General features: G+C 38.6%; 1 protein-coding gene across 1 annotated transcript in view; it reads right to left on the minus strand.

Moving 5' to 3' along the window:
- The window catches only part of LOC150091328 (uncharacterized), a 693,262-nt gene that overhangs the window by 422,135 nt on the left and 255,802 nt on the right, over positions 1–15,325 (minus strand). The gene's annotated exons all lie outside the window — the stretch shown is intronic.

The raw sequence follows: 15,325 nt of genomic DNA on the forward strand, positions 1-15,325 counted from the left end.
GCAAGACTTCCCCTTAACAAAACCATGCTGTGTCTGAGCTATAACTGAAGTCTTGTCTAAATGATCCTGCAGTGCTTCTTTAACCAGTGCCTCCATTAATTTTCCTGGAACAGAAGTTAAGCTCACAGGTCTATAATTACTTGTGTCAGCCTTTGATCCTCCTTTGTGAATTGGGGTCACATTTGCACATTTCCAGTCTATGGGTACCTCCCCTGAGTCCAAGGAAGCTCTCATAATTATGGCTAAGGGTTTGCTTACTTCCTTTGCTGCCTCCTTTAATATAACTGGATAGATCCCATCCACCCGGGTGCCTTTCTTGTGTTTATCTTCAACAGTTTCTTCTCCACTTTACTCCCAGTTACTTCAAGATTCTGTAGCTCTGCTAGAGTTGAATACACCTCTGGCATTCCCCTTGCTGAATAACTCCTCATGTGTGAATGTCGATGCAAAATATTCATTTAGTTTGTTAGCTACCTGAGCAGGATCATCAACAGTTGACCCATCAATATCAAGTGGACCAATCTGATTCATCCCCTTCCTTCTAGAGTTTACATAAGTAAAGAACTCTTTGCTGTTTTTCTTTGCATCCCTTGCCAAGGATTTCTCGTAATCTGCCTTCGCCTGCCTAACCTCCTTTGTAACTTGGTTGCATATCAACTTGTATCTATCATAGGCTTCTGTGTCATGTGTTAATTTGTAAGTATCCCATGCATTTTTCTTCTCTGCCATATGCCTCATTAGTTCATCTGACATCCATTTTGGCCTAAACCTTGAACAATATTTCTTAGTTGGTATGTAAAGCCTAGTAGCTTCCAAGATAAGTTCTTTGAATGCTTCCCATTTTGAATTTGCTGTTGGTAACATCATCAGTTGGTCCCACTGTATAGAATTTAAATACTGTCTCAGTCCATCGTAGTCGCCTTTACGGAAGCAATAACCCTTCCCTTTACCCCTAATGGTAGTTACCTCTTTCAGTAAATCCCACTTCAGCACACTGTGATCACTGCCACCTAGTGGTTCATTTATCTGCAGATTCTTAATGCATGAAGAATCACTGCTGATAATCAAATCAAGAGTATTACTCCCTCTAGTTGCCTCCCGAACATGCTGATATAGAAAACAATCATCCAATAAATCCACAAAAGCCCTGCTAGTGTGTGAGTAACCAGCCCCCAAATTCCAGTCAATATCTGGGAAATTAAAATCTCCCATTATAAGACTCTCTGATTTACTGGCCCACTCTATTTCCCTGTACAGTTCCTTATTATACTCATCAGAGTCATTAGGCCTATAGCACACTCCTACTCTCAATTTTGATCTCCCAATGCTTATGTCACACCAAACTGACTCAACACTGCACTGTCCAGCGATGTCGACTGGCTTCACTTCCTTGGTTTTTATGTGTTTCTTAACTAATAGCATAACCCCTCCCCCCTTCCTATCCTGTCTATCCTTTCTGTAGACGTTGTACTCCCCAAATTGCAGTTCTGCATCCCTTATATCTGTGTGACACCACATCTCTGATATCCCAACAATATCTGCCTTTGATGTTTTGAGCAATACCTCAAATTCATCAAATTTATTTACTAAACTCCTAGCATTGGTGTACATGCAAGTATACCTGCACCTGTTTCTATTCTTAGCTACCCTAACACAACCCATGTGTTTACTTGTACCACAATGGCTCCCAGCAGTCTCTGAAATACCATGCATCTTGTTTTTCAGGCTTCTGCTCATTCTAATAGAAGCAGTGCAAGAATCTCTTTCACCTCTGCCAGTGGCTACTGTCAATCTATTGATCTTTGTCTCCCCCCAAGCTAGCAGTTTTCCGACCCACCTAACACTGCCTCGATAGCATCAGCAAATATTCTTGCACCCTTTCTATTTAAGTGTATCCCATCCCTGTAGAAGCAATCTCTCCTGTTAACAAGTACAGTCCAGGCTGAAAAAAATTCTACCCCTTGAGCCTTGCACAATCTTTCCAGGGCCGAATTGATCGACAAGGCTCTCATCATATACTCCCTCCTATCGTGTCTGGGCAGAATTGCAGACACTTTCAAATTCAACCCTAATTCTCGGCTTTTGTTCAACAGTGACCTGTACTTGTTAAGTAATTCTGCCGGTCTCCTACTCTTAATATTATTAGTCCCAACGTGTACAACTATATCACCTTTTGTGCCCTTAAAAGATGATATTCGCTCTACAACGTCATCAACCTTTGCCCCTGGCAGACATACCCTGGTCCTGTTCCACCTATCTTTTTTACAAAGCATGTTCCCCGTTTCCCTGACAATAGAGTCACCAACAACTACTAGTTCCTTCGGGACCAGCGCATTCTGCCTTGGGGGTTGTCTCTGTGTCACGCGATGCCCAAGTGCAAGCTCTGGCGTCGATGTGGGCAGCTGAGAGCTTGATGGGCCCCTCAATTTAGTTTCTTTGAGGGCATCCACCCTGTCCTTCAAGCTCTCATATAGGCCCACAAGAACGCCGAGTTGTTGCCTGATATCGATACACTCCTTGCATCGCGCACACACACACAAAGACATCCCCCTTGGCAGTATCATGTCCCGTACCCGATTGCTCTGCAAACATCAAGCAAACAGTGCATTTTATAAGGCTGTGAGTCAGAGGACAACTGCACCCCGCAGTTCTGCTCTGAGCCACAGCGCTTCCATTAGCTTGAGCCTTTTGCTTTGCTGCTCTGGTCTGAGTCATGATTCTATTAATTTATTAATTAATTATAATTAATTATGTTATGTTATTAATTATGTTAAATATAATTAATTATATTACGTTTGTAATCTAAGTCGTTATATGTATTTATTTAAACGTACAATTTAACTGCTAACGAAGTTCAACTAACGCTATCTAGAGCCAATTCATATATATATATATATATATATATATAATAAACTAAATTAAAATAGGATATTTGCCAGTAGCATGGCAAACCAGTTGAGTGAAAAAGAACTTAAATAAAAAATAACATAACATTAACAGAAAAATATATATGGGGGATAAATAAGAAGAGGGTAGTGTCGAAGCAACGTTCCTAAAATAATTTAGAAAATTAAGCCAATTAAAAGAAATTTAGCAGCGCTCCCCGGAAGGAACCCGTTTCCGAATTATGTGAAATCTCACTAAACTGAAAACGTAGACTAACAACATTACATGTCCAATTAATAAAATAAAATAAAATGAAATAGAATAAAATATAAACTGACCATTATGCCCCATCTTGACAGAGGACCACGAGGCCAATAATAGTCAGGGAATCACTGCATTTCGAACGCTAAACAAATCGATGCAACGACAGAATGATACTATGGATCAGACTGCCGATGCAGTAGATTTACATAGCAGTGGTCCTTATGCAGCAAAAAATAATAAAACAGAAAGCCTAGTAATCGCATGGCCAAACCACACCACTGACAAAACAATAGTTGAACTGAAAATATATAGAATCAAATTAAGCTATAGATGGCGGTACGAACACAGCGTTAGCACATCGTCACGCTACCCCCACTATTTTTTCTTATTTATTTTTAATATATATTTTATTAATTTCTATTTCTTTATTTAATTTTCGGATTAATTTGATCATATATATATATATATATATATATATATATAAAGTAATATAAGTGGAGAGGAATAATCTAATATATATCTAGTATCATTTTTTTCCTAAACCAAATCTCACAACAATTACAAAAAAAAGGAGGCATTAATCAATCTACACAAATTTTGTACAGGCTAACAGTAGGAAACTTGCTTCTTGTCTAATGGTAACTAAGTCTTCTTATTAAAGCTACTGGATGCAACTGCTGTCCATAACCTCTATTTCCATTATATCCTGATGGTTCTTATGTTCTGTTTATATTCAGGCATTTACACCAGCTCAAAAAAAGTTTACAATTAATCATTTTGTTAACAAATACAACCATTAACTATTTAACAGTCATGTGAGCTATAACCAGAGTTAACTCAAATGCATGTGCTAACTGTAGAAGCTGTACTTGTTCTTCATGGACATTTTTATGAACTGAATTTTATGTCTTGTAGAAGTATCTGGACTGTAGATAATCAATTAGTACTTTTAATCTTATCTTCACGGATTATCTTCCCACATCACACCTGTTATTGCTGTATAATGCATTCCACCATTACCATTATTATTAGTAGTTGCAAGAGATTACTTATGTACAAAATATTGCATATATAGTTAGTTTGATTTATCTTTGTTTACCTTGTTAACCCTGCGTAATCCATTGATTTTTATGAATAATACAATCTCAATAGTAATTACATTTTTTGCTGAGTTCACACACCTGATATGCAGTATTATTCTCTCTGTACTTCACACTCACATTTTCCACATTTCATGTAGGGCATTTTCTATTGCATTTTCCCACATGAACTATACTTGGTTGTTAGCACTGCCTGCACCTAGTGATAAATTTGCATAAAAATTAAAAAGAAAAGATAAGTGTTATCTATATTTTGAGTTTTCTGTTGTTTGTAAAAGTTAAAAATGTGTAATTACCTCAAGTGAAAGGTTTCATGCTTAGAAAATATTTTAAGGGACTCTGCAAAAAAAAAAATTAAATAAATAAATGTAACAAAAAATGTTTACTTTGGTTAATGGGAATTGAATTGTCGAGCCCTTCTGGAATTCAAAAGACTTTTGGCAAGCAGTATAACAGGATATATCAAGAATTAATAAAATTTATTTTATTAGCAAAGGCACATGATGCAAGAAGGCAAGCTTATATAGCATCAGCAAAAAAAAAAAAAAAAAATCCATATTTCACCCATCCACTTGCTCCAAATGTTTGTCAAGTTCTGCCTTGAATCTATTTAAGCTATCAACTTCTACAACGACAGATGGAAGTTTGTTCCAGCAATCAACTACCCGCTGGCTAAAGGCAAACTTCCACGTATCTATCCTACAACCGTATTTCCTCAATTTGAATTTATGCCCTCTCAGGCGATTATTTTGAGCAAGAGGAAGAATCCCATCTGCATTGAGCATGCTCAAACCATTCAAGGCTTTATACACCTCTATCAGATCACCTTGCCAGTGCCTAGTCTCCAGACACTGTAATTTGCAAAACTTATGCCTTTCTTCGTAAGAGCAACCCTTTGTCCAATTCACTAATCTTGTTGCTCTTCTCTGTACTCGTTCCAGCAGCTCTACATCCTTCTTGAAATAAGACCTCCAGATGTGTATACAGTAATCAAGGTGTGGCCTGACCAATTCCTTATACAAGGGGATAATCACCTCCTTATCCCTGCTAGAAAAATTCCTGTATATCCAATTCCATCCACCCCAGGTGCCTTTCTTGTGTTTATATTCAACAATTTCTCCTCCACTTTACTCACAGTTATTACAAGATTATCTAGCTTACTGCCAGAGTTTGTGCCTCCGTAGCCAGGTGGACAGGAGCAGCAGTGCGTAGCATACGTTTCTTAATTAGACCAGGGTTGGAGCCCGTGCTACTCTTTCAGACTGTCTGCACTGCTCAGAAAACTTCATATCTGCCTGCACCCCCAGGTCCTTTTCATTCTTTTCGTTCTATCAACTCTGTGGTACCACACTGTCAGTGTGGTACCACAGAGTTGATACGTTACTCTGGGATTACTGCTTCCCATACGTAGTATTTTACATTTGTCAATGTTAAACTTCATTTGCCACCTCTCAGCCTATCTGCTCAACTTTTCTAGAGCCTGTTGCAGCAGTGTACTTTCAGTGTCATTAACAATCCTGCGAACCTTCGTATCATCTGCAAACTTGGACATTAAGCCTGATATACCATCATCAATATCATTTATAAATACAGAAAACAACAATGGACCCAACAATGAACCCTGAGGGACTCGACTAATAACATTAGTCCACGAAGAGCAGTTTCCATTGATTACCACTCTCTGTCTTCTCCCACTCAACCATCCCTTTTTCCATAGCAGCAATTTGCCTCCAATGCCACACTGCTCCAATTTGTGCAGAAGTCTTCCATGTGCAACAGTATCAAAGGCTATTCTAAGATCCAAATATATGATATCAAAGTTACTCTTTGCATTCAGTTCCTTTGTGACTACATCATGGTATCCAATCAAATTAGTCAGACAAGACTTCCCCTTAACAAACCCATGCTGTGTCCGAGATATAACTGAAGTCTTGTATAGGTGATCCTGCAATGCTTCTTTAACCAGTGCCTCCATTAATTTTCCTGGAACAGAAGTTAAACTAACAGGTCTGTAATTACCTGTCTCCCTTGGATCCTCCTTTGCGGATTGGAGTCACATTTGCACTTCTCCAGTCCATGGGTACCTCCACTGAGTCCAGGGAAGTTCTCATAATTATAGCTAAGGGTTTGCTTACTTCCTTTGCTGCCTCCTTTAATATAACTGGATAGATTCCATCCACCCCAGGTGCCTTTCTTGTGTTTATATTCAACGATTTCTCCTCCACTTTACTCACAGTTATTACAAGATTATCTAGCTTACTGCCAGAGTTTGCGCCACCGTAGCCAGGTGGACAGGAGCAGCAGTGCGTAGCATACGTTTCTTGATTAGACCGGTATTTGGAACCCGTGCCCACCAAATATGGAGGATGCAGAAAGGTCAGGGAATGACCACCGCATATCCCCGGAGCAATATGGCCTCAGTTGCTAATGCTCCTAAAAACCAAATAACAAACAAACAAACAAACTGCCAGAGTTGAATACACCTCTGGCATTCCCTTCCCCGAATAACTCCTCATGTGTGAATGTCGATGCAAAATATTCATTTAGTTTGTTAGCTACCTGAGCAGGATAATGAACAGTTGAACTGTCGATATCAAGTGGACCAATATGATTCATCCCCATCCTTCTAGAGTTTACATAAGTAAAGAACTCTTTACTGTTTTTCTTTGCATCCTTTGCCAAAGATTTCTCGTAATCTGCCTAACCTTCTTTGTAACTTGGTTACAGACCAGCTTATATCTATCATAGGCTTCTGTGTCACATATTAATTTATATGTATCGCAAGCATTTTTCTTCTCGGTCACATGTCCAATTAGTTCACCTGACATCCATTTAGGCCTAAATCTTGAACAATATTTTTTTGTTGGTATGAAAAGCCTAGTAGCTTCCAAGATTAATTCTTTGAATGCTTCCCAATTTGAATTTGCTGTTGGTAACATTATCAGTTGGTTCCACCGTATAGAATTTAAATACCGTCTTAGACAACAGTACGAAAGCAAAAACCCTTCCCTTTACCCTTGATGGTAGTTACCTCTTTGAGTAAATCCCACTTCAGCACACTGTGATCACTGCCACCTAGTGGTTCCTTTATCTGCAGATTCTTGATGCATGAAGAATCAAATACTGATAATCAGATCAGGAGTATTACTCTCTCTAGTTGCCTCCTGAACATGCTGCTGTAGAAAACAATCATCCAAGAAATCCACAAAAGCCTTGCTAGTGTGTGCGTGACCAACCCACAAATTCCAGTCAATCTCTGGGAAATTAAAATCCTCCACTATAAGACACTCTAATTTACTGGCCCACTATTTCTCTGCACTGCACAATTGCTCATTATACTCATCAGATTCATTAGGCCTATAACACACACCTACTCATTTTTCGTTTCTCAGTGCTTATGTCACACCAATCAGACTCAACATTGCATTGTCCACCAACACCAATTGGATGCACTTCTTTGGATTTTATGTGTTTCTTAACTAACAGCAAATAACCCCTCCTCCCTTCCTGTCCTGTCTATCCTTTCTTTACACATTGTACTCTCCAAATTCCAGTTTTGCACTGCTTATGTTTGTGTGACCATGTCTCTGATATCCCAATAATATCTTCCTTTGATGTCTTGACTAGCACTTCATGCTCATTTCTTCATCTTAGTATCAATTGTGGATTATATACAAGTCTAACTCTCTCTTATAGAATGCTTATCTTCATCAAGAGGTCAGTTCCTCTGACCTCTTGATGAATATTTTCACACTAATCATTTCTACTGCTTAACTTACACGAAAAAACGCTACTGTCAACATATAGTGAAAAGTAATTTAGAGAATATACCAAATTGTTTTGTTTTTATTGTATCTATTATAGAAAAGTTTTCAGTTATAAGTCACTTTGTATTATTTTTCGTCACAGGAAGGGAATTTGTTGTCTATGTTTCCAAATGTAAGTAACTATCTTTTGTTTAGTTTCCAAAACAGTGGACTGTGGACTGTAAAAATCAGATATTAAACAATTGAGATTTTTAACCCATCAGTAAGTACATATATCTGCAATGTGCAAAGGCAGCCATTTTTTTCCCAAAAAAAAAAAGAAGCCTATCATCAAGAATGACACTTTTAATATTCCTCAACTGCTTTGTTTGCTTTTTATCTGTATCGTTAATTGATTTGTTAATGAAGAAGTTTTGCCATAAATGAATAAAATAACACTTTTTCATTAAACCTAAGGTATGCAATCATTAAAAATATGAATTTAAAATTAGCAAGATCTATCTGTCATTCTGGCAGTGTGCAGTGTCCTAATGTGTTTTAGGAGCAGCTTGAATTGTTGATATGTGCTGGCTTATATAAACAATACAAGCACCAATACTGAAGAATGCAGGAGTTTCATTTCCACTTGTGAAAACAAAAGGTGCCAATGTAAACAATTCCAACTGCCAATTACACAGAATGTGTTAGTTTTGTTTTCACAAGTGCCATTCTCCACTAATCTTAGCAGCATGAGGCTTATTCTTCCCATGGAAACAAATTATGCCATACTCAAAGAAGGAAGGTGAATTCAAACACAAGCCACAATGGCATTATGTGAAAAAATATTTAAAATACAGGAAATTCTTGCTTTACGAGCTCCCAAGTTTGCGAGGCTTTTTTTCCCCAAGTATCAACAAAATCGAAAATATGAAGATTAATTGCAAAAAATGAATGTTAAACATTCATAAATACCACATTCCAAACCATGTGAGTAGCTATACAATAGAATGTACTATGCTTTACGATATTAATCAGTTCCATCATAGAGACACCATCGTATCATTAAAATATCGTAATGTGAACCCAATAACACTGTTTTTTGGTAATTCATTTCAAGATCTCGGAAGTTGAAATTTTCACTGTATAACTATTTATCTATCTAAAATGTCATTTTTAAGGTCATGAGCGTAACCTTAAGGCCATATAAAATGCACTACACTTTCACCGTTATCATACATTCCGTTATAAGAATCAATTTTAAACGACTTTGTGATATTTTTCTAAAGCACATTTCTGGAGTTCGTGACCATAAAACAATTTGCACTTTCCGGTTTATTGGACTTTCCTGTTACTGCAAGCAAATATAAATGAGTAGTAAACTCGATCTCAATGAAGAAAAATAAATATTGTTTAACATTTGTAAGTCGTAAATAATTTCTCTATTATTATAATTTGCTTGATTTTATAGGCTATGTTTTCATTTATTTCGATAAATCAATCATTGTTTAAACATAAACTAATTAGCTAACTAATTTCATTGTTGAGAATGTAACCCCTATTTTTAACCATATATCTATGAGATAAATTCCCGCTTTGCGAGCGCGCGCTGGGAATGAATTAACTCGTAAAGTCGAGAACTACCGTATATGTTTTTAATTTAAAAAAAAAAATGGGCTCTTTACAGATGCATTAATTAATTACACATTGAAAAGATGGGTGGCATGAAACAAAAAACAATTTTAAAATTTTCCTTGCCTAAGTTAAAAAAAACCGGCAAATAAAAATTTTCCCATTCACTTGAGGCCCCAGGTGCCAAGCGATTGTGACTGAGTGATTTCTCTGTGCTATTACTGCGATTTCCGAAAAGTGATTTATAGTTATTTTACGTTCTTGACGTTAATAAATTTATTCATTTAAAAACAGCTCTTGTTACAAAAACACTTGTACAGAGCAAGAAAGGAAAGACACCTTTCTTTATTTCTTCCAGTTTACTACTAACCACTTACTACTTTTCGCTTGGTCACACCAGGCACTGCTCCTGCCTCCCCGTGGCGGGGCCGGTAACCAGGGCAGAAAAGTTCATCTGCCAGGGGCTAAGAGGAGCCAACATGGAACAAAGTATGTTTCCAACTTCAGAGTCGTCGAGCTGTCGGCCAAACACAGAAAATGACCATGATTCGTCGCAAGCAAAGAGGTTGAAAACCAATCCCTCGGCGACAGACTTACCTGCATTCTTAATTATGCACTCACTATCTGACCAGCCTCTCAGTAAGCTATCCCCTTTTCTAATCCAAAAACACCTGGAAAGCATTGCAGGGTCTCCCAAGACGGTTAAGAGACTGCAATCAGGGGACTTACCTATTGAAACTATAAATGGCAGACACTCTGAAAAATTACTAAAAGAGACAACTTTTGCTGGTATTCCAGTGAAAGTAACTCCACATGCAACCCTAAATACATCAAAGGGTGTAATATCTAGTTGGGACCTGATGAATGTGATGGAGGAAGAAATTAAAGAAGAGCTTCAGGAACAAAATGTAATTGCTGTAAAAAGAATTATGATAAAAAAAGACAATATTCTCACACCTACCAGAAATATCATTCTCACCTTTAACAGTCCAAGCCTACCCTCATCAGAAAAAGCTGGATATCTACTTTGCCCCACTCGTCCTTTCATACCCAATCCGTTGAGATGTTATAAATGCCAAAAGTATGGCCACTCTCAAACGACATGCAGAAGCAACCCAGTTTGTCCCAACTGTGGATCCTCTGATCACATTCAAAGTGATTGTTCGGTGAAAGAAATGATCTGTCCCAACTGCAAAGGCAATCATCCGGCCTACTCTAAAATATGTGAGAGGTAGAAAACAGAGAAAAAAATTGTGAAATATAAAGTTGAAAACAGAGTTAGTTATCAGGAGGCAAAAAAATTAATTGCACGCAGTATACTTAACCGTACCTATGCCAATATTGCAAAAAAATATCAAACCATTGCCAAACAAACCGATGTTACCGTTCCTTCAAACACTTCCATCTCTGACTGGGCTCGGGCTGTCCTCTCTCAGCAACAGTCCAGTGCCGTTAAGCATTCAGACCAAGCAAATAATACGCCTGTCTCTCAATACCAGCAAAATCTCAATCTCCGCCAGTGAATGCCACTACTACAAATAATGATAGTTCGACTTCAAAAAAGATTATTCGGGACACATTGATGGAGGCAGAGTACCCATCCAAACAGGAAGATCCAATTCTGGAAATATTTGCAGAAGAAGAGATGGACACTGGTCGCCCTTCCTTTCCAAAAAGAGACAAACCAAAGCCAGAACGCCATAAGACAGCCACGTCAGGTACAGCTTCTTCTTCTAAATTCAAGTAATGCCTAACATCTTGCAATGGAATTGCAGAGGCTTTCGTGGAAACATTGACGACATCCGTTACTTAATTAATCGCTACTCTCCAGTTGGTTTCTGCCTGCAAGAAACCTATTTAACTACTCAAATTTCCATTTCCATAAAAAAATACTTGGTCTACAGACGAGATCGGAATACATCTGATTCTGCTCGTGGTGGTGTAGCTATTTTAATTAGTACATGGATTCCAGCTAGGCAAATCACTCTCCAAACTCAAATCGAAGCTGTCGCTGTGCATCTGATTACTCAGACTGCATTAACTCTAGTCTCAGTTTATCTCCCACCAAATCATACTTACTCTTATAATGATCTTAAAGAACTTTTATTACAGCTACCCTCCCCTATCAGCCTGCTAGGGGATTTCAATGGCCACCACCCTTTATGGGTTCATCTAAATTAGACAGACGCGGCTGACTGATTGAAACTTTACTGGAAAAAGAAAACCTCACTCTTCTTAACAGTGGCTCGCACACCCATATACAGTTACCTAATGGACAGACTTCTGCCACTGACCTATCGATTTGCTCCCCGATACTGTTTTCAGCTATGCAGTGGTCCACTCTGGATGATCCCATGGGCAGTGATCATTTTCCAATTGTTTGTAATCTGTTGACTACACAACCACAATTACAACAGCCCTGCAGGAAATGGAAATTCTCTAAAGTCAATTGGGCCAAATTTAAGTCAGCAATCACTCTTGACAAAAAAACTATTCAACTACAGCCCATAGATGAAGTTACTGATTATATTACATCCTGCCTTTTAGTTGCAACTAAGTACTCAACTCCATTATCAAATCCCCCGTCCCGACGGCATTTCAACTACTGGTGGAACGAAGAGTGCACAAAAACAAAGAAGGAAAAAAATAAAGCATTTAATTTATTCCGTTGATCTCCAACCACGGCTAATCTAATTAGCTACAAGAAACTAAGGGCAAAGGCGCGTTACATTCAAAAGCAGGCCAAGAAAGATTCTCGGACTAGGTTCGCATCAACTATCAATAGAAACACTGACTCCAGACTAATATGGAAAAAAATTACGCATCTTTCTGGGAAGTTTCCAGCTGTTCCTTCCCCAATTCTCTCCTGCAATGGGCAAGAACTCTCTGCTCCTCTAGATATAGCCAATGCCTTGGGCAAAACCTTTGCTCAAATATCGGCTGCATCAAACTACACTCCAAAATTCCAGAAAATTAAGACCGCCAACGAACAGAGACCTATCAACTTTCGAACCTCACTGTCACTTCCATATAATCAGCCTCTGCAATATTGTGAACTTTTACAGGCCATCAGAACAACAAGAAACAGTGCCTCTGGGCCAGATGGCATATATTATGTCATGCTGCAGCATCTCGATGAGAAAAACCTACAACTGCTTCTAATCTTTTTTAACCGGATCTTCCTGGAAAATATTTATCCAACCTCTTGGCACCACGCTACAGTTTTGGCGTTTTTGAAACCGAAAAGATCCCTCAAGTTCTAATAGTTACAGACCAATATCTCTGTCAAGTTGCCTTGGTAAAATTCTTGAAAAAGTGATCCACAGTCGACTGACTTGGATCATTGAAACTCAACATCTACTGAGTAATTGCCAACACGGCTTTCACAAAAACAGGTCATCACTAGATCTGATGATCAAGGCGGAATCTGAAATTCGCAATGCCTTTGTGAAAAACGAACACCTTGTCATGGTCTCCATCGATATAGAGAAGGCATTTGATACTACCTGGCGGTACGGCATTCTCAGTGACCTATATAATCTTGGTCTACGAGGCAACCTACCCATATTTATTAGGAACTTCCTCAAGAGCCGATCTTTCCAGGTGAGATATCAAAATTCCCTTTCTGCTACATTCTCGCAGGAAGAAGGAGTACCGCAAGGATCAGTTTTGAGTGCAACCTTGTTTGCCCTTAAAATTGATTCCATTACAAAAGTACTCCCAAATACTGTAGAGGCTTACCTGTACGCTGACGATCTCGCTATTTCTTGCCATTCGCAGAACATGAGATCTATCGAAAGGCAATTGCAGATGTCCCTCAATAAAGTTCAAAATTGGGCTGAGCTCAATGGATATCGTCTTTCCCAAAAGAAAACAGTTGCGATCCACTTTTGCTGTCAACACAAATTGCATGCATATCTTGAACTTCAGATTTCAAATTCCACCATTCCGAATGCCAGCAATATGAAATTCTTGGGACTAATCCTGGACAGTAAGCTCAACTTCTTTGAGCATGTTAAATTAATACGTACTGCCTGTCTTAAAAAGATCAACATGCTAAGAGCTTTATCTGCCCTCTCTTGGGGAGCAGATCGTACAACTTTGCTGCTCTTATATAGAGTACTGATCAGATCCCATCTAGATTATGGTGCTCCAGTTTATGATTCTGCCCGAAATAGTGTGCTATGCTGGCTGGATCCTATTCAACATAATGCACAGCAGATTGCAATTGGTGCATACAGGACATCTCCAACTCAGAGTCTATACATTGAAGCTAATGAGCCCCCTTTGCATTTTCGTAGAAAAATGTTACTACTTAAATATGCAGCCAAAATACAGACTTGCCTTTCACATCCTATTCAGCCATACCTTTTTAATCAACCACTAGTTAATCTCTATAGAAATAAACCAAGTAAAATCCAACCAGCTGGCCTATGGCTCCTTGAAATATCACAGAACTGGAATGTTCCTCTCCACAATAGGCAACAGATAAAGAATTACTCTCATCCACCATGGACCACCTTTCCTCAACTGACCTCTGATACCTATTTTCTCAATGGGGAAAGAATTGCCTAGCGGCAGTGAATGTGCAACAACGCCATGCTAACCATATTCAAACTTATGCTGACTTCTTGCCGATATATACAGATGGTTCCAAATCTCTGTCAACTGTTGGAGCAGCAGCAGCAGCAGTGTTTCCCACTGCTATCATATCAGCTTTTCTTCCACCTGAGTATAGCAACTTTTCAGCAGAACTGTATGCAATACAATTAGCTCTAGAAAATTTGACTACATCCATCTGCAAAATATATAGTTTATACTGACTCTCTCAGCTCAATTAAAGCAATGCACAATACATCTCAAAAGAATCACCATATTGTAATGAAAATCAGGAGTTTGTTATTGCAGATTTATCATCGTCAACAACTAGTGAAGTTTTGCTGGATTCCAGCACATTCAGGCATAAAAGGGAATGAAGTGGCTGATATATCTGCCAAAAGTCCAAGTTCAGACCAAACTTCTGTCCCTATTCCAGCACCCGATTATAATATCTTAATTCAAGCAGCATGCCATGCACAGTGGACAGAATTATGGCATAACCAAACGAATAACAAACTTTTCCAGCTGAAACAATACTCAAAGTTCTGGCACTCCAGCAATCAGACAGTGCGGCGGGAAGAAGTGGTACTCACACGAATGAGAATAGGACACACCCATCTGACTCACCTCCATCTACTAATGGGCGATGATCCTCCTCAGTGTCCACACTGCTTAGAATATCTAACAGTCAAACACATTCTGTTTGACTGTCCACAGTATCAACAACATCGAGCTACAATACTTCAAAATCTGGCTAATCGTCGAGAACCATTGACATTACATCATATCATTGGAGAGGACGCAAATGTTAAAGAGCTTTTCTGCTTTTTAAAACAAATTGGAGTGTATCATCTTTTATAAATAGGCTTCAGAACTGAAACTAATTTAAACTGGATTATTTTTTATTATTGCTACGAATAGGCGCACTATAGCCATAGCAGCTAATGCTGCCAATAAACACACACACACACACACACACACACACACACACACACACACACACACACACACACACACACACACACACACACACACACACACACACACACACACACACACACCATTCACTTGATGGAATTTACACACCTTCTGAACCATTAA

The sequence above is a fragment of the Mastigoproctus giganteus genome, chromosome 1 (assembly GCF_048544385.1).
Source record: "Mastigoproctus giganteus isolate SK-2022 chromosome 1, ASM4854438v1, whole genome shotgun sequence".
Classification (NCBI taxonomy): Eukaryota; Metazoa; Arthropoda; class Arachnida; order Uropygi; family Thelyphonidae; genus Mastigoproctus; species Mastigoproctus giganteus.